General features: G+C 46.7%; 1 long non-coding RNA gene across 2 annotated transcripts; it reads left to right on the top strand.

Moving 5' to 3' along the window:
- The first annotated feature begins 11120 nt into the window (after positions 1-11120).
- LOC140578168 (uncharacterized) lies at positions 11121-14582 on the top strand. Of its 2 annotated transcripts, XR_011982225.1 has the most exons (3): positions 11144-11405; positions 11888-13280; positions 14568-14582. It is a non-coding gene; the product is annotated as an uncharacterized lncRNA (long non-coding RNA). The 2 variants fall into 2 exon arrangements; XR_011982224.1 differs by lacking the exon at positions 14568-14582 and having other exon boundaries at positions 11121-11405; positions 11888-12401.
- The last annotated feature ends 3510 nt before the right edge of the window (positions 14583-18092 follow it).

Raw genomic sequence — 18092 nt, 5'->3', positions numbered from 1 at the left:
GTCAGGGGGAACCCCTTCTGACCCAGCAAAGCCAGAAGGTCGTCACAGCCCCCGGCGCCTTCACAGAGGAGCCGCCGCTAGCGGCGTATTTTTATCGACCGGAGCGTCTGGGGCACGGCGGCATAAGCGCCGTTAGGGACGCTATCCCTCGGGTCCCTAGAGCCCTTAAAGGGACGGCGCATACACGCTCGACGCCCCTCCTGCCTGCTCTGGACCTGTCAGAGCCGGACCTGCCGGCCACGCCGCCTGCTGCCTCCGCCGATCTGCCCGCGGCACCGCCTGCTGCTGCTGATGCCGCCGCTCTGCCCGCAGCTGCGCTGCCTGCTGTTGCCGCCGATCTGCCCGCGGCTGCGCTGCCTGCTGCCGCCGCCGATCTGCCCGCGGCTGCGCTGCCTGCTGCCGCCGCCGATCTGCCCGCGGCTGCGCTGCCTGCTGCCGCCGCCGATCTGCCCGCGGCTGCGCTGCCTGCTGCCGCCGCCGATCTGCCCGCGGCTGCACTGCCTGCTGCCGCCGCCGATCTGCCTGCAGCACCCCTTGACCCGCCTGTCCAGCCTGACCCGCTTGTCCTGCCTGCTGCAGCTGCCGCCGCTCTGCCCGCGGCACCGCCTGCTGCAGCTTCCGCCGCTTTGCCAGCGGACCCGCCTGTCCTGCCTGACCCGCTTGCCCTGCTTGTCCTGCCTGCTGCAGCTGCCGCCGCTCTGCCCGCGGCACCGCCTGCTGCAGCTTCCGCCGCTATGCCAGCGGCACCACCTGACCCGCCTGTTCTGCCTGCAGTCCCTGCAGCTGCCACCACTCTGGCTGCGGCACCCGCCTCGGTGCCCCCTGCTGGCCGCGTGCTGGCGGCGCCCGCGACGGCGCCCCTTGCTAACCACGTGACGGCGGCGCCCGTCCTGCCGGCACCTGAACTGCCTGTCTCGCCCGTCCTGCCGGCACCTGAACTGCCTGTCTCGCCTGTCCTGCCGGCACCTGAACTGCCTGTCTCGCCTGTCCTGCCGGCACCTGAACTGCCTGTCTCGCCTGTCCTGCCGGCGCCTGAGGTGGCCGCGGTTGCGCCCTCTGCTGGTCGCGTGCTGGCGGCGTCCGCCGAGGCGCCCCCTGCTGACCGTACGCCCGAGGCGCCTACCCAGGCGGCCCCTGCTGACCACGTGACGGCGGCGCCCGCCGAGGCGCCCCCTGCTGGTCGCACGCCTGCAGCGGTCTCTGCTCTGCCCGAGGTACCTGCTGAGGTGCCCGCAGAGGCTCACCCTGCTGGCTGCACGCCTGAGGTGCCCGCAGAGGCGCCCCCTGCTGGCTGCACGCCTGAGGTGCCCGCAGAGGCGCCCCCTGCTGGCCGCACGCCCGAGGAGGCCGCTCTGCCTGCGGCACCGCCTGCAGCTCTGGCTGCCGCTCAGCCCAAGGCGCCTGCCGGGGCGTCCCCTGCTGGACTCACGCCCCAGGTGTCTGCTGAAGCGGCCCCTGCAGCTCCGGCCGTCGCCACTCTGCCCGAGGTATTCACTGGAGTGGTCCCTGCTAGTCGCTTGCCCTGCTCGCCTGACCTGCCCGTTCTGCCCTGCTCACCAGCAGCCATGCCCGCAGCTCCCCCTGCTGATGCTGCCGCGCTGCTTACGGCGGCCCCTGCGGACCGCTCGCCGGCCCTGCCCGTCTCACCGGTCCAGCCCGGCTCGCCTGTCGGCACTGCAGCCACGCCCGCGACTGCCGTCGCCGCTCTGCCTGCAGCACCGCCTGCAGCTGGCTGCTTGCCTGAGGTGCCCACGGAGGCGCTCCCTGCTGGCCGGGACCTGAGGGTGCCTGCTGCGGCGGCCCCTGTTGGCCACGTGCTGGTGGTGCCTGTGGCTGCGTCTGCGGTTCCGGCGCTGCCTCCGCCTGCACCCACGCCTGCCGAGGTGCCTGCTCTGCCGGCGGCACCTCCTGCTGGCCGCACACCCAAGCCCGTCTCGCCTGTCCAGCCGGCCCAGCCCTGCTCGCCGGTCCTGCCCGTCTCGCCTGTCCTGTCCGGCCAGCCCTGCTCGCCGGTCCTGCCCGTCTCGCCTGTCCTGTCCGGCCAGCCCTGCTCGCCGGTCCTGCCCGTCTCGCCTGTCCTGTCCGGCCAGCCCTGCTCGCCGGTCCTGCCCGTCTCGCCTGTCCTGTCCGGCCAGCCCTGCTCGCCCGCAGCGCTCCTGGCTGACCACTCGCCTGTCCTGCCCGTCGCGCCTGTCCAGCCGGCCCAGCCCTGTTCGCCTGTCCTGCCCGTCTCGCCTGTCCAGCCGGCCCAGCCCTGCTCACCTGTCCAGCCGGCCGTGCCCGCGGCTCCATCTGCTGCTACGGCCGGGCCCACGGCCCCGCCTGAGGCCGCCGCTCTGCCCGCGGCCCCGCCTGAGGCCGCCGCTCTGCCCGCGGCCCCGCCTGAGGCCGCCGCTCTGCCCGCGGCCCCGCCTGAGGCCGCGGCTCTGCCCGCTGCCCCGCCTGCGGCCACGCCCACGGCTCTAACTGCCCCACCTGTTGCCTCTTCGGAGGCTTTGACTTCTGTTCGCCCAGCATTAACCTCCCTCTTGACTCCCTCACCCTTGCCTCAGCAAGGCCGACACACCCCAGGACCGCGCCTGTCTGTTTCCCGTAAGGGACGGGGACACAGACGTCGGTCCCTGGTCCCGCCTACCCTGACTCCTGGCTCGCCCGTGCGCCCCCTTGCCGTGGTTCGGTGGCTGCCTGCGGGTCCTACGGCTCCGGCTCGGCTGTCGCCTCCGGATCCCCCTCCGGTGCCTCGTCGCCCGCCTGTGGTCCCTCCGTCGGCGCCTCGTCGGCCGCCTCCGGGCCCTCCCACTTCGGCTGGGCGTCGGAGGGCGACTACCCGGGCTCCGGCTACGCCTCCACCTGCGCCAGCGTTCCCTCCTGCTCCCTCCTTGTGTCCTTTGTCGGTCCCTACGTCTGTCTCCTTCTCCCCTGTGTGGTCCCTTCCTGCTCCGGTCTCCCTTCCGCCTGTGGCCCCTACGACTGCCTTCCCTTGCCCGCCTGGGTTCCCTCGAGCTCGCCCTGTGGCTCCTCCTTCCGTTGTTCCATCTCCTCGTCCCTCTGTGCCTCCTCCGTTCCCTTCTGGTCCCTTTGCTCGTCCTGCCTTTGCTTGTCCCTCTGTGCCTCCCGTGTTCACTCCCGGCCCTTTTGTTCCTCCATTTTCTGTCCCCTCTCTGTCTCCTTTCTTGATCTGCCTGTCTACGTTTCCTGTCGTATGTCGGGTCCTGTCGTTTTTCTGGTCCTTGTTCTTGTTCTGTACCTCTGTCTTGTTTCCAGTGTCTCGTTGACGTTCTGCTTTTGTCTTCCAGGTCCTGTTCCCCGGTCTCGTCCGTCGCCTCCTCTCGGGCGCGCCCGGTGTGCGCGCCTTTGGGGGGGGGTTCTGTCACGATCCGCTCCGTTCGATCCCGATGTGTGCCACGCCCCTCATTATCCACGTGTGCTTTCCCGATCGTGCCCAGCTGGTCCTTGTTATGTCGGCTTGTCTTCTGTATTTAGTCCGCGTCTGAGTCAGTCTTCCCCAGATCCGTCATTGATGTATTGTCGCTGTCTTGGTCCTGTCTGCCCGAATAAAACCCCGTTTGCCTGCATTCTCGGCTTGCCTCGCATGTTTCCCGGCTCGCTCGCTTGCCGAACGTGACACATATACCGCAATATATACCGTCTACCGTCTATGGTTCAAATTATACCGCAATATGAATTTTATGCCATATTGCACAGCCCTAACTTGGAGCATATCTTTTTATTCTTTATTTTTAGCAACTGAGAGTAAAAATCTCCAAGTGAGATTCCCTGCCTTGAATCAGTTAATTTTGCACTCTGAAGCATAGCTGTCAAGTCTTGTCATGCCATTAGTGAATGCCAGAGAGCCACATGAGTGAACATGAGAAATTAAAAGAAAATGTGTAATGAAAATAAAATGTAAATGACAAGTGGTTATTTTAGATTTCTTGTACATCTGTCTTTAAATGTAAGGGATACTGAAGCTTGATTGGGATGGTGGGATGGTTCACGGTGGGTGCCGGAAAATTTCCCTTATTTTCAAATCCAAAACTTGACAGGTTGGCATAGCCTATGCCCTGAAGCTACCAGTGAACCCAGAACATTTAGAAACACAAAGGGAACGGTACATACTACTAAAAGAAAAAATACTTGTTTTTTGGTTTCGATATCAAGGAAACAACTTGTCCCTACTTGCAGAGTCGGATGCCACTCTACCTCCATGTTTCATAACCGAGGCTGGTGGAACTCAGTACACTAGTTAGATAAACGTTTATGTTATATTGTGTTTGTAGTGCAGAGCATGCGTTTCCTTAGCGTGTAACTATGTCATGTAAACTGTCCGTGAATCTGCTAGTGTTAAACTGAGAGTGAGTCTTAATAAAGAGAGTATTTTATTTTAATAGAGTTGCCATCTTTATTAAAATGATTTGACCACTCACCACAATACGCTTCTTGCCCCCTTTATGTGGGTCTGCTGCATCAAAAACATTCTGTGCTATCCTGGGTTGTGGTATTGATTTCTACACTTACTGGACTACAATTGTCTGTGGTTGCTTTTTAAGAGTGATACGATTTGGCATTTCAAACGTTTTCTTACAAAAATGTATATTTCCTGTACAGGCATGCTACAAATTAGATACATTGTTCATTTAAAATTGTATAGGCAAAACATCTGCAGATTATCGAAGATAAGCACTTTCAATTTTAATGTTTTTCTCTCCTTGATTTCATGCAGTACAGACATAAACTAGGCTGTACCGTTAGAACCCTCATGTTTATACAAATTTGGCTGTAGCTTTGGGTTAGAAATTAATGATTTTTAAAACAAACTGGTAAAAATTGGTAAAAAAAATAAATAAATAAAAATGTGCTTTTTTAGTTTCAATTTCTAGGAAGTGAAACTCGTCCCACCTTGCAGTCGGCTGCCACGCCTCCATGCTTCATAAGGCTGGTGGACATTACAGTAAACTTCATCATTCTGCATTTGTTTTCACCTAAAGAAAGACCTCTTAACAGTGGCATTTACTATGGACACCACCCAGCAAACCAGCAAGTCCGAGAAGTGGTGTGAACCTGGATATAGACCTGTGTATCACCATGAGATGCAGATGGAATCTACCCCCCCACCGCGGGATCACATTATTTGGTCCTTGTTCAACTTCATCAACTGTAATCCATGTTGCTTGGGACTCATCGCCCTTTACTACTCGGTCAAGGTGAGTGCAGCAAATCTGACCTGATGATAGGAAGATAATCGTCATATAACGGTTAATCACGTCTTTGTCTTTTTTATGAACCACCACCGCGGACTATTTCATTCACAGTGACTAAGATTATCACCGTGTATGTAGCTGGAGATTTTCTGATTTTCCTTTTTGATTAAGTGTCCTGTTTAACTAGACTGCAGCAGTGCCCTATATGTAACTTTATGATGTAGCCATATCCTGAAACAAAGGCGTAACTTTACGTTGAGTTGCGTCCTACAGCAAAAGCCATGGTTTGCAGAGAGCTTACAAAGCATCAAAGGGATCTCATTGTTGAAAGGTATCAGTTAGGAGAAGTGAAGTGAAAATTCCTGCAACTCCTTCAGTAAAAAATATCTCTTGTGATTAGGCCTGGTGGTATTAGTTTTAGTCAACTGACACTGAACAAGTCACATTTTCCTCAGATTTTGTGTTTTTGTCACCCTCTCATTCAGGCCAGAGACCGGAAGGTGCTGGGTGACCTGGAAGCCGCCCGGGAGCACGGATCTAAGGCTCGCTGCTTTAATATAGCTTCCCTCTGCATCTACTTCATCATGCTGATCATCTTCATTGTGATTTTGTGTATATGGGTTTCAAAAGTGATAGAAGTGTATGAAGACATGAAAAAACACCAGAATCGTGGTTGGGAGACGAATCCCTTTCTTCGTGGGCATTAATAGGCCTACTTTAAAATAAATGAGCTTATAAGATAGGCCTCCTATCTGCAGAATGTTCATAGACTCTCATAGACCCACTTTTAAAACAAATAGTTGCTTTATTAATTTTTTGCAGTAGTTTGGTATTCCTTTGCATAACAATGTCACACTTTGAAACCGAAACAAATTCATTAAATTTGAACTAAAATCTTTACACACTCTGTGTGTAACCTTGTGTGTTCCTAATGTTGTGTGTAAATCTCTTTTGAAAGCAACATTTATAAAAAGCTAAAAAAAATTCTCAGTACTGGCACATTGAGTCTTTTGTCATCAATTTTACTTATGACATTTCACTTTACTGTACAGCAGGAAAAAAGGTTCAGAGGTTCAGTGCAATCAAGGAAAATTGTTAAACCACACCCAGGCTGATCTTTTGTAGGTTTTCAGAGGGAAATGTCCCCTCTTTGATATCACCATCATAATCATTTAACCTACAGTATACACCAGGGGGTGGTCTAGGCAAACATTTGGCAACAGTGAAATACTCATTCATAAAAGTTTGCTCATAACCTTTGGTAAAGTTTCAGTGAACTTTTGACTACATCCCCAACATTAATCTCATTTGAGATGTACTCCGCATCAAACAGTGTATGTTGCTGAAGACTTGGAGCGCGTTCTGTGTATTTACCTCAACTGGTTTCATTTCAGAAGTACTGTAGTCAGTGTCAGTGTAAGAACGCACCAGAGCTTGTCCACATATCTTCTTGTGCTGTAAGCCATAAAACACTCAAACCTTTCCACCACAGATGTTTTGATGTCATTATCGGTAGCAAAGTGTATTTTCCTGTGTTTCTTGTTAAAGCGTATAGAGCAGGGGTCAGCAACCTTTTTGACATGGAGTGCCAATTATATATTTTCTTGTTAGTCCGCGTGCCATGTTAACGACGGGGGGCGGCTGCTATCGAGTAGTCAAACCAAAGCAGCAGGCGCGCCAAGCAACAGCCAATGACATTTCAACATCATAGAAGACGTCTGAAAAAATTTTATGTGTTTAATAATTAGGGTTGTGATCTTGAGACCTGCGCGGGTCAGTCCCGCTCCTGCCCGCTCCCGCAAAAAAATATATATTATTTTCTCCAGCTCCCGCCCAGTATTCAAGTTTTGTCCCGCTCCCGCCCGCAAAATCCCGCAGGTAAACATATATTTTTACCACTTCTTCCCGCTACTCTGTTATTTGTTTCACTTGCTTCCCTTTTGGGTGTATATAAAAAAGAAACGGAAAATAATCAAATATGTTTCGTTTTATTTGAGTTTAATTAAATGGAATGATGAACATGGACACGAACGAGGAGCTTTTCAGAACATAGAAATACACTCAGAACAGTTAGAAATAGGCTAATAATATTGCAATGAAACAAAATAATAATAAACGTTGATTTCTCAAGTGGTCAAACAAAAAAGCATTTGGCCTAATACAGCTTCAGAGTGTTAGCCTTTAATTTAGTCGTTCTTGTTGCTTTTGTGCAGTAGATAAATAATAGAGTACTTGTTTTTAATAAATTAATTTTAAGATAATTCCATTTTGCGGGAGTCCCGTGATTAATTCTATTCTCCCGCAACCCGCACATATATGAGGACCTTACCGCCCGCACCCGCATTCACCCATCAAATCTTGTCCCGCGCCGCACTCGGTGCGTTGGGTCCCGCGGGCTTGCAGGTCTCTATTGTGATCATCGTCAGCGTGCCACCCGAAATTCCTCCGCGTGCCAGTTGTGGCATGCGTGCCTAGGGTTGCCGACTCCTGCATGGTATAGAGTGATGTGTTGAAAAACTCCTTCCCTTGATCTGCTTGAAGCTTTTTGGGGACCCTGCTTTCAGAGAGAATATTTTCTAATGCTTTCTTTACCTCTACACTGGTCTTATTTTTAAGAAACACAAAGGGTAAAGTATATGCATCTCCTCCAGCCAGCCAAGTCGCAGTTTAATTTTTATTTAACTTGTGCCCACTTCCCTCTTCTTCTATCAGAAACCTACCAGTAAACACCCCAGGGTTTGAAGGTCTATTAAATATATGATTCAAGTGCTCGTTATCCATCGTGATCCTCTAGCAAGAATGACACATGGTTTTTAAAGCATATAATTTAATTTAGCAATAGCCACATTACATGTAAGCAAAAATATCCAATCACATTTTAAAGTAAGAGATGTATGTCAATTACAATCAGTTGTATAATTACTAGCTATGAATCAATAATGGTGATTAAAATACTAAATAATGGTAAACAGGGTACAGCGTGCATATTTTGAAAAAATGTCAGACCGCTGTAGTTATCTTTCAGTTTACAGCTGTCGAGGAGTGAACGATCTGGTGCGTTTCCCACAAAGCATTACTTGCCAAGCCCACAGTGCACTCATAATCTTTGCCTTCAACATCATGGTTCAAGCTTCACAATTTTTTGTGAATGTTGACCTCTTTCAGCTCACACATGATGGCCTAGACGGCTCCTTGGACCTTCACCAGTGGAGGCTTTGGATTGGCTTGGACGGTTTACCGCGACCCCAGGCAGGCCTCCTGCATGTCCGGCCACAGAGCTCATCATTTTCAAGACAGGGTCCTGCGATGTGTCCGTGCGGCCAAGTTGACATGGGAATGGGCAACCTGTCAATCATTATGAAGTAACATGATACAACACCCTCCCCATATGACATCATCACTCACTAAGCTCCACACAAACCATCAATGACTACTCTCTGGCAAATGGCAGAGTTTCTGACGTGACTGATTCTTGAGATAAAGGGTCTGGCGTGGCAGGCTCATGGAGGCACGGGATCTGGCCAATCTGGGGAAGTGGGTGTGGCCTGCTTCTTCAACCTTTTCTTTTTGAAATGAGAGCCAGGCATGGCTTGAGCGAGTGAAACTCGCTAACCTCCTCTAGGTCTGGAACGGGCCTTGGAGCCCTTTCTGCTCCAGGGACTTGGGACTCTGGTGAAGTGACTGTCCCCTCCCAGTCAGGCGCCGCAGGCATGGCAGCCTGGGAGACACGTCAGATGCTGGGTCCTCTGTACCAAGAGCTGGAGTCTCAATTTTCCTCCATCCCTGGGGCTTGTTGCAAATGTGAGGCAAGACTTCATCTGGGGGTGAGGATTCTGCAGAGAAGAGAAATCTCTCCCCATTGGGGAGGTTAACACGTTTATCGCAAAATACATATTTTTACAATTGTAGGCAGTCCCCTGGTTATGAATGAGATCTATTCCCTAAGTCTGTCTTTAAGTCAAATAATTATTATTTTATTTAAGTTGGAACAGGTAAATATGGTTCTTATTTAGCATCAGTTAGTCAAATGTTTGTCTTAATATGTAGACCCTAGTATGTACAGTGTTTTACTGTACCTTGATTTTAATGTGTCTTTAAGATGCGTAAATGTATGATGAAGCTGACACAAGCATTGTGTGCGCGATGATCATTTATGCATTTCTTTTTATTTTCTTTTAATAACCGAGAGTCAACTCCTGTTGGGGTTTGCAGGGGAGTTTTTAAACGGGGGAGATGGAGGACTGGGGACAGAAATTATAATTAGTTGATCAGTGATCATTGTTGACAGCACACAGAGCACAACAACGAAATATGTCCTCTGAATTTAACCCATATGTGACATCGTGACATAGCAGGGGGCAGCTAATTCAGCGCCCGGGGAGCCGTGCTTGGGGGCGGTACCTTGCTCAGGGTACCTCAGTGGTACCTTGCCAGTCGGGGATTTGAACCAGCAGTCTTTCAATTACAGGTCTGCTTGTAATTGAAAGATTGGGGTATTGAAATCTTGGGGTGCAGCTTGACATTAGAGGATCACCAGGGCCACTTTCCATTATGAGTCAAAAGTTGTAGTATGTAATACAAACTGTATAGCAATCGATCTCTCCAACCACAAGAAAAACGCACGATGCCCAAACGTTTCATCTGGCTTTTATAAAAGCTTCAAAGAGCCAACAGGATAGGAAACCGCTGACGAATCCGACATCATTGGTCATGTGATACTGCATAAACGAAGCAAGTTCTGACTGCCAGCTTGAAGTCGCTGGGCTTCACTTTGACAAGACCAGCTCTGAAGTCTCCAATTGTATGTCCCATCATTAAAATAAGCCCCTAAATATTTAGGATGCCTTGAACACAATTATGTTTGTTAAGGGTGTAATGGTTTTCGGTATATTAGCGAACCATTCGGTATGCTACCGACGGTTCAATTCCCACACGTGAACCGTGATATTACGATATTTTCGTCATTTTCCTTTATTGGCGCGAATATAAGATGGTGTTTTTTCCCCAAAAAGCACCTAAAAAAAGGGGTTGTCTTATTTGCGAAGGATAGAATTTAAACATCATTATACAACAGCAGATGGCATAAACTGTCCGCCTCCTGATGGCCACATACTTCAGATGTAATCGACGCTGTTTCAGCAATATGTCGCTATGTGAGCAGTGGTCCCACCGCTGCACGCAATAGGCTGACATAATGTGACAACCTGCACTTATCTTAAAATGATGTAAATTAATGTGTATTCATGTATTTATGTTAATGATAAATGTCATAACTATGTAATGTTTATTTCCTTGCGTGTAACCATGAGTGTCATGTAAACTGTCCAAGCCTCTGCTAGTGTTAAACTGAGAGTGGCTCTTAATAAAGAGAGTATTCCATTTTAAATTAGTTGTCCTCTTTATTAAAATAATTCAACCACTCACCACAATACGTTTCTTGCCCCCTTTATGTGGGTCTGTTGCATCAAAAACATTCTGCGCTCTCCTGGGTTGTGGTATTAATTTCTACACTTACTGGGCTAATTGTCTGTGGTTGCTTTTTAACAGTGATAAGATTTGGCATTTCAAAAGTTTTCTTCCAAAAATTTATATTTCCTGTACAGGCCCCGTACAAACTAGATACATTGTTCATTTAAAATAGTATAACATCTGCAGATTATCGAAGATAAGCACTTTCAATTTTAATGTTTTTCTCTCCTTGATTTCATGTAATACAGACATAAACTAGGCTGTACCATTAGAACCCTCATGTTTATACAAATTTGGCTGTAGCTTTGGGTTAGAAATTAATGATTTTTAAAACAAATTGGTAAAAATTGGTAAAAAAAATAAAAAATAAAAATGTGCTTTTTTAGTTTCAATTTCTAGGAAGTGAAACTCGTCCCGCCTTGCAGTCGGCGGCCACGCCTCCATGCTTCATAAGGCTGGTGGACGTCACAGCAAACTTCATCATTCTGCATTTGTTTTCACCTCTTAACAGTGGCATTTACTATGGACACCACCCAGTACCAGTCAGAGGTTTTACCGATGCAAACCAGCAAGTCCGAGAAGTGGTGTGAACCTGGATATAGACCTGTGTATCAGCATGAGATGCAGATGGAATCTACCCCCCCACCGCGGGATCACATTATTTGGTCCTTGTTCAACTTCATCAACTGTAATCCATGTTGCTTGGGAATCATCGCCCTTTACTACTCGGTCAAGGTGAGTGCAGCAAATCTGACCTGATGATAGGAAGATAATCGTCATATAACGGTTAATCACGTCTTTGTCTTTTTTATGAACCACCACCGCGGACTATTTCATTCACAGTGACTAAGATTATCACCGTGTATGTAGCTGGAGATTTTCTGATTTTCTTTTTTGATTAAGTGTCCTGTTTAACTAGACTGCAGCAGTGCCCTATATGTAACTTTATGATGTAGCCATATCCTGAAACAAAGGCGTAACTTTACGTTGAGTTGCGTCTTACAGCAAAAGCCATGGTTTGCAGAGAGCTTACAAAGCATCAAAGGGATCTCATTGTTGAAAGGTATCAGTTAGGAGAAGTGAAGTGAAAATTCCTGCAACTCCTTCAGTAAAAAATATCTCTTGTGATTAGGCCTGGTGGTATTAGTTTTAGTCAACTGACACTGAACAAGTCACATTTTCCTCAGATTTTGTGTTTTTGTCACCCTCTCATTCAGGCCAGAGACCGGAAGGTGCTGGGTGACCTGGAAGCCGCCCGGGAGCACGGATCTAAGGCTCGCTGCTTTAATATAGCTTCCCTCTGCATCTACTTCATCATGCTGATCATCTTCATTGTGATTTTGTGTATATGGGTTTCAAAAGTGATAGAAGTGTATGAAGACATGAAAAAACACCAGAATCGTGGTTGGGAGACGAATCCCTTTCTTCGTGGGCATTAATAGGCCTACTTTAAAATAAATGAGCTTATAAGATAGGCCTCCTATCTGCAGAATGTTCATAGACTCTCATAGACCCACTTTTAAAACAAATAGTTGCTTTATTAATTTTTTGCAGTAGTTTGGTATTCCTTTGCATAACAATGTCACACTTTGAAACCGAAACAAATTCATTAAATTTGAACTAAAATCTTTACACACTCTGTGTGTAACCTTGTGTGTTCCTAATGTTGTGTGTAAATCTCTTTTGAAAGCAACATTTATAAAAAGCTAAAAAAAATTCTCAGTACTGGCACATTGAGTCTTTTGTCATCAATTTTACTTATGACATTTCACTTTACTGTACAGCAGGAAAAAAGGTTCAGAGGTTCAGTGCAATCAAGGAAAATTGTTAAACCACACCCAGGCTGATCTTTTGTAGGTTTTCAGAGGGAAATGTCCCCTCTTTGATATCACCATCATAATCATTTAACCTACAGTATACACCAGGGGGTGGTCTAGGCAAACATTTGGCAACAGTGAAATACTCATTCATAAAAGTTTGCTCATAACCTTTGGTAAAGTTTCAGTGAACTTTTGACTACATCCCCAACATTAATCTCATTTGAGATGTACTCCGCATCAAACAGTGTATGTTGCTGAAGACTTGGAGCGCGTTCTGTGTATTTACCTCAACTGGTTTCATTTCAGAAGTACTGTAGTCAGTGTCAGTGTAAGAACGCACCAGAGCTTGTCCACATATCTTCTTGTGCTGTAAGCCATAAAACACTCAAACCTTTCCACCACAGATGTTTTGATGTCATTATCGGTAGCAAAGTGTATTTTCCTGTGTTTCTTGTTAAAGCGTATAGAGCAGGGGTCAGCAACCTTTTTGACATGGAGTGCCAATTATATATTTTCTTGTTAGTCCGCGTGCCATGTTAACGACGGGGGGCGGCTGCTATCGAGTAGTCAAACCAAAGCAGCAGGCGCGCCAAGCAACAGCCAATGACATTTCAACATCATAGAAGACGTCTGAAAAAATTTTATGTGTTTAATAATTAGGGTTGTGATCTTGAGACCTGCGCGGGTCAGTCCCGCTCCTGCCCGCTCCCGCAAAAAAATATATATTATTTTCTCCAGCTCCCGCCCAGTATTCAAGTTTTGTCCCGCTCCCGCCCGCAAAATCCCGCAGGTAAACATATATTTTTACCACTTCTTCCCGCTACTCTGTTATTTGTTTCACTTGCTTCCCTTTTGGGTGTATATAAAAAAGAAACGGAAAATAATCAAATATGTTTCGTTTTATTTGAGTTTAATTAAATGGAATGATGAACATGGACACGAACGAGGAGCTTTTCAGAACATAGAAATACACTCAGAACAGTTAGAAATAGGCTAATAATATTGCAATGAAACAAAATAATAATAAACGTTGATTTCTCAAGTGGTCAAACAAAAAAGCATTTGGCCTAATACAGCTTCAGAGTGTTAGCCTTTAATTTAGTCGTTCTTGTTGCTTTTGTGCAGTAGATAAATAATAGAGTACTTGTTTTTAATAAATTAATTTTAAGATAATTCCATTTTGCGGGAGTCCCGTGATTAATTCTATTCTCCCGCAACCCGCACATATATGAGGACCTTACCGCCCGCACCCGCATTCACCCATCAAATCTTGTCCCGCGCCGCACTCGGTGCGTTGGGTCCCGCGGGCTTGCAGGTCTCTATTGTGATCATCGTCAGCGTGCCACCCGAAATTCCTCCGCGTGCCAGTTGTGGCATGCGTGCCTAGGGTTGCCGACTCCTGCATGGTATAGAGTGATGTGTTGAAAAACTCCTTCCCTTGATCTGCTTGAAGCTTTTTGGGGACCCTGCTTTCAGAGAGAATATTTTCTAATGCTTTCTTTACCTCTACACTGGTCTTATTTTTAAGAAACACAAAGGGTAAAGTATATGCATCTCCTCCAGCCAGCCAAGTCGCAGTTTAATTTTTATTTAACTTGTGCCCACTTCCCTCTTCTTCTATCAGAAACCTACCAGTAAACACCCCAGGGTTTGAAGGTCTATTAAATATATGATTCAAGTGCTCGTTATCCATCGTGATCCTCTAGCAAGAATGACACATGGTTTTTAAAGCATATAATTTAATTTAGCAATAGCCACATTACATGTAAGCAAAAATATCCAATCACATTTTAAAGTAAGAGATGTATGTCAATTACAATCAGTTGTATAATTACTAGCTATGAATCAATAATGGTGATTAAAATACTAAATAATGGTAAACAGGGTACAGCGTGCATATTTTGAAAAAATGTCAGACCGCTGTAGTTATCTTTCAGTTTACAGCTGTCGAGGAGTGAACGATCTGGTGCGTTTCCCACAAAGCATTACTTGCCAAGCCCACAGTGCACTCATAATCTTTGCCTTCAACATCATGGTTCAAGCTTCACAATTTTTTGTGAATGTTGACCTCTTTCAGCTCACACATGATGGCCTAGACGGCTCCTTGGACCTTCACCAGTGGAGGCTTTGGATTGGCTTGGACGGTTTACCGCGACCCCAGGCAGGCCTCCTGCATGTCCGGCCACAGAGCTCATCATTTTCAAGACAGGGTCCTGCGATGTGTCCGTGCGGCCAAGTTGACATGGGAATGGGCAACCTGTCAATCATTATGAAGTAACATGATACAACACCCTCCCCATATGACATCATCACTCACTAAGCTCCACACAAACCATCAATGACTACTCTCTGGCAAATGGCAGAGTTTCTGACGTGACTGATTCTTGAGATAAAGGGTCTGGCGTGGCAGGCTCATGGAGGCACGGGATCTGGCCAATCTGGGGAAGTGGGTGTGGCCTGCTTCTTCAACCTTTTCTTTTTGAAATGAGAGCCAGGCATGGCTTGAGCGAGTGAAACTCGCTAACCTCCTCTAGGTCTGGAACGGGCCTTGGAGCCCTTTCTGCTCCAGGGACTTGGGACTCTGGTGAAGTGACTGTCCCCTCCCAGTCAGGCGCCGCAGGCATGGCAGCCTGGGAGACACGTCAGATGCTGGGTCCTCTGTACCAAGAGCTGGAGTCTCAATTTTCCTCCATCCCTGGGGCTTGTTGCAAATGTGAGGCAAGACTTCATCTGGGGGTGAGGATTCTGCAGAGAAGAGAAATCTCTCCCCATTGGGGAGGTTAACACGTTTATCGCAAAATACATATTTTTACAATTGTAGGCAGTCCCCTGGTTATGAATGAGATCTATTCCCTAAGTCTGTCTTTAAGTCAAATAATTATTATTTTATTTAAGTTGGAACAGGTAAATATGGTTCTTATTTAGCATCAGTTAGTCAAATGTTTGTCTTAATATGTAGACCCTAGTATGTACAGTGTTTTACTGTACCTTGATTTTAATGTGTCTTTAAGATGCGTAAATGTATGATGAAGCTGACACAAGCATTGTGTGCGCGATGATCATTTATGCATTTCTTTTTATTTTCTTTTAATAACCGAGAGTCAACTCCTGTTGGGGTTTGCAGGGGAGTTTTTAAACGGGGGAGATGGAGGACTGGGGACAGAAATTATAATTAGTTGATCAGTGATCATTGTTGACAGCACACAGAGCACAACAACGAAATATGTCCTCTGAATTTAACCCATATGTGACATCGTGACATAGCAGGGGGCAGCTAATTCAGCGCCCGGGGAGCCGTGCTTGGGGGCGGTACCTTGCTCAGGGTACCTCAGTGGTACCTTGCCAGTCGGGGATTTGAACCAGCAGTCTTTCAATTACAGGTCTGCTTGTAATTGAAAGATTGGGGTATTGAAATCTTGGGGTGCAGCTTGACATTAGAGGATCACCAGGGCCACTTTCCATTATGAGTCAAAAGTTGTAGTATGTAATACAAACTGTATAGCAATCGATCTCTCCAACCACAAGAAAAACGCACGATGCCCAAACGTTTCATCTGGCTTTTATAAAAGCTTCAAAGAGCCAACAGGATAGGAAACCGCTGACGAATCCGACATCATTGGTCATGTGATACTGCATAAACGAAGCAAGTTCTGACTGCCAGCTTGAAGTCGCTGGGCTTCACTTTGACAAGACCAGCTCTGAAGTCTCCAATTGTATGTCCCATCATTAAAATAAGCCCCTAAATATTTAGGATGCCTTGAACACAATTATGTTTGTTAAGGGTGTAATGGTTTTCGGTATATTAGCGAACCATTCGGTATGCTACCGACGGTTCAATTCCCACACGTGAACCGTGATATTACGATATTTTCGTCATTTTCCTTTATTGGCGCGAATATAAGATGGTGTTTTTTCCCCAAAAAGCACCTAAAAAAAGGGGTTGTCTTATTTGCGAAGGATAGAATTTAAACATCATTATACAACAGCAGATGGCATAAACTGTCCGCCTCCTGATGGCCACATACTTCAGATGTAATCGACGCTGTTTCAGCAATATGTCGCTATGTGAGCAGTGGTCCCACCGCTGCACGCAATAGGCTGACATAATGTGACAACCTGCACTTATCTTAAAATGATGTAAATTAATGTGTATTCATGTATTTATGTTAATGATAAATGTCATAACTATGTAATGTTTATTTCCTTGCGTGTAACCATGAGTGTCATGTAAACTGTCCAAGCCTCTGCTAGTGTTAAACTGAGAGTGGCTCTTAATAAAGAGAGTATTCCATTTTAAATTAGTTGTCCTCTTTATTAAAATAATTCAACCACTCACCACAATACGTTTCTTGCCCCCTTTATGTGGGTCTGTTGCATCAAAAACATTCTGCGCTCTCCTGGGTTGTGGTATTAATTTCTACACTTACTGGGCTAATTGTCTGTGGTTGCTTTTTAACAGTGATAAGATTTGGCATTTCAAAAGTTTTCTTCCAAAAATTTATATTTCCTGTACAGGCCCCGTACAAACTAGATACATTGTTCATTTAAAATAGTATAACATCTGCAGATTATCGAAGATAAGCACTTTCAATTTTAATGTTTTTCTCTCCTTGATTTCATGTAATACAGACATAAACTAGGCTGTACCATTAGAACCCTCATGTTTATACAAATTTGGCTGTAGCTTTGGGTTAGAAATTAATGATTTTTAAAACAAATTGGTAAAAATTGGTAAAAAAAATAAAAAATAAAAATGTGCTTTTTTAGTTTCAATTTCTAGGAAGTGAAACTCGTCCCGCCTTGCAGTCGGCGGCCACGCCTCCATGCTTCATAAGGCTGGTGGACGTCACAGCAAACTTCATCATTCTGCATTTGTTTTCACCTCTTAACAGTGGCATTTACTATGGACACCACCCAGTACCAGTCAGAGGTTTTACCGATGCAAACCAGCAAGTCCGAGAAGTGGTGTGAACCTGGATATAGACCTGTGTATCAGCATGAGATGCAGATGGAATCTACCCCCCCACCGCGGGATCACATTATTTGGTCCTTGTTCAACTTCATCAACTGTAATCCATGTTGCTTGGGAATCATCGCCCTTTACTACTCGGTCAAGGTGAGTGCAGCAAATCTGACCTGATGATAGGAAGATAATCGTCATATAACGGTTAATCACGTCTTTGTCTTTTTTATGAACCACCACCGCGGACTATTTCATTCACAGTGACTAAGATTATCACCGTGTATGTAGCTGGAGATTTTCTGATTTTCTTTTTTGATTAAGTGTCCTGTTTAACTAGACTGCAGCAGTGCCCTATATGTAACTTTATGATGTAGCCATATCCTGAAACAAAGGCGTAACTTTACGTTGAGTTGCGTCTTACAGCAAAAGCCATGGTTTGCAGAGAGCTTACAAAGCATCAAAGGGATCTCATTGTTGAAAGGTATCAGTTAGGAGAAGTGAAGTGAAAATTCCTGCAACTCCTTCAGTAAAAAATATCTCTTGTGATTAGGCCTGGTGGTATTAGTTTTAGTCAACTGACACTGAACAAGTCACATTTTCCTCAGATTTTGTGTTTTTGTCACCCTCTCATTCAGGCCA

Source organism: Paramormyrops kingsleyae, chromosome 13, assembly GCF_048594095.1.
Source record: "Paramormyrops kingsleyae isolate MSU_618 chromosome 13, PKINGS_0.4, whole genome shotgun sequence".
Lineage (NCBI taxonomy): Eukaryota > Metazoa > Chordata > Actinopteri > Osteoglossiformes > Mormyridae > Paramormyrops > Paramormyrops kingsleyae.
The sequence above is the reverse complement of the archived record's forward strand: the minus strand, read 5'-3'. Positions and strand labels throughout refer to the sequence as shown.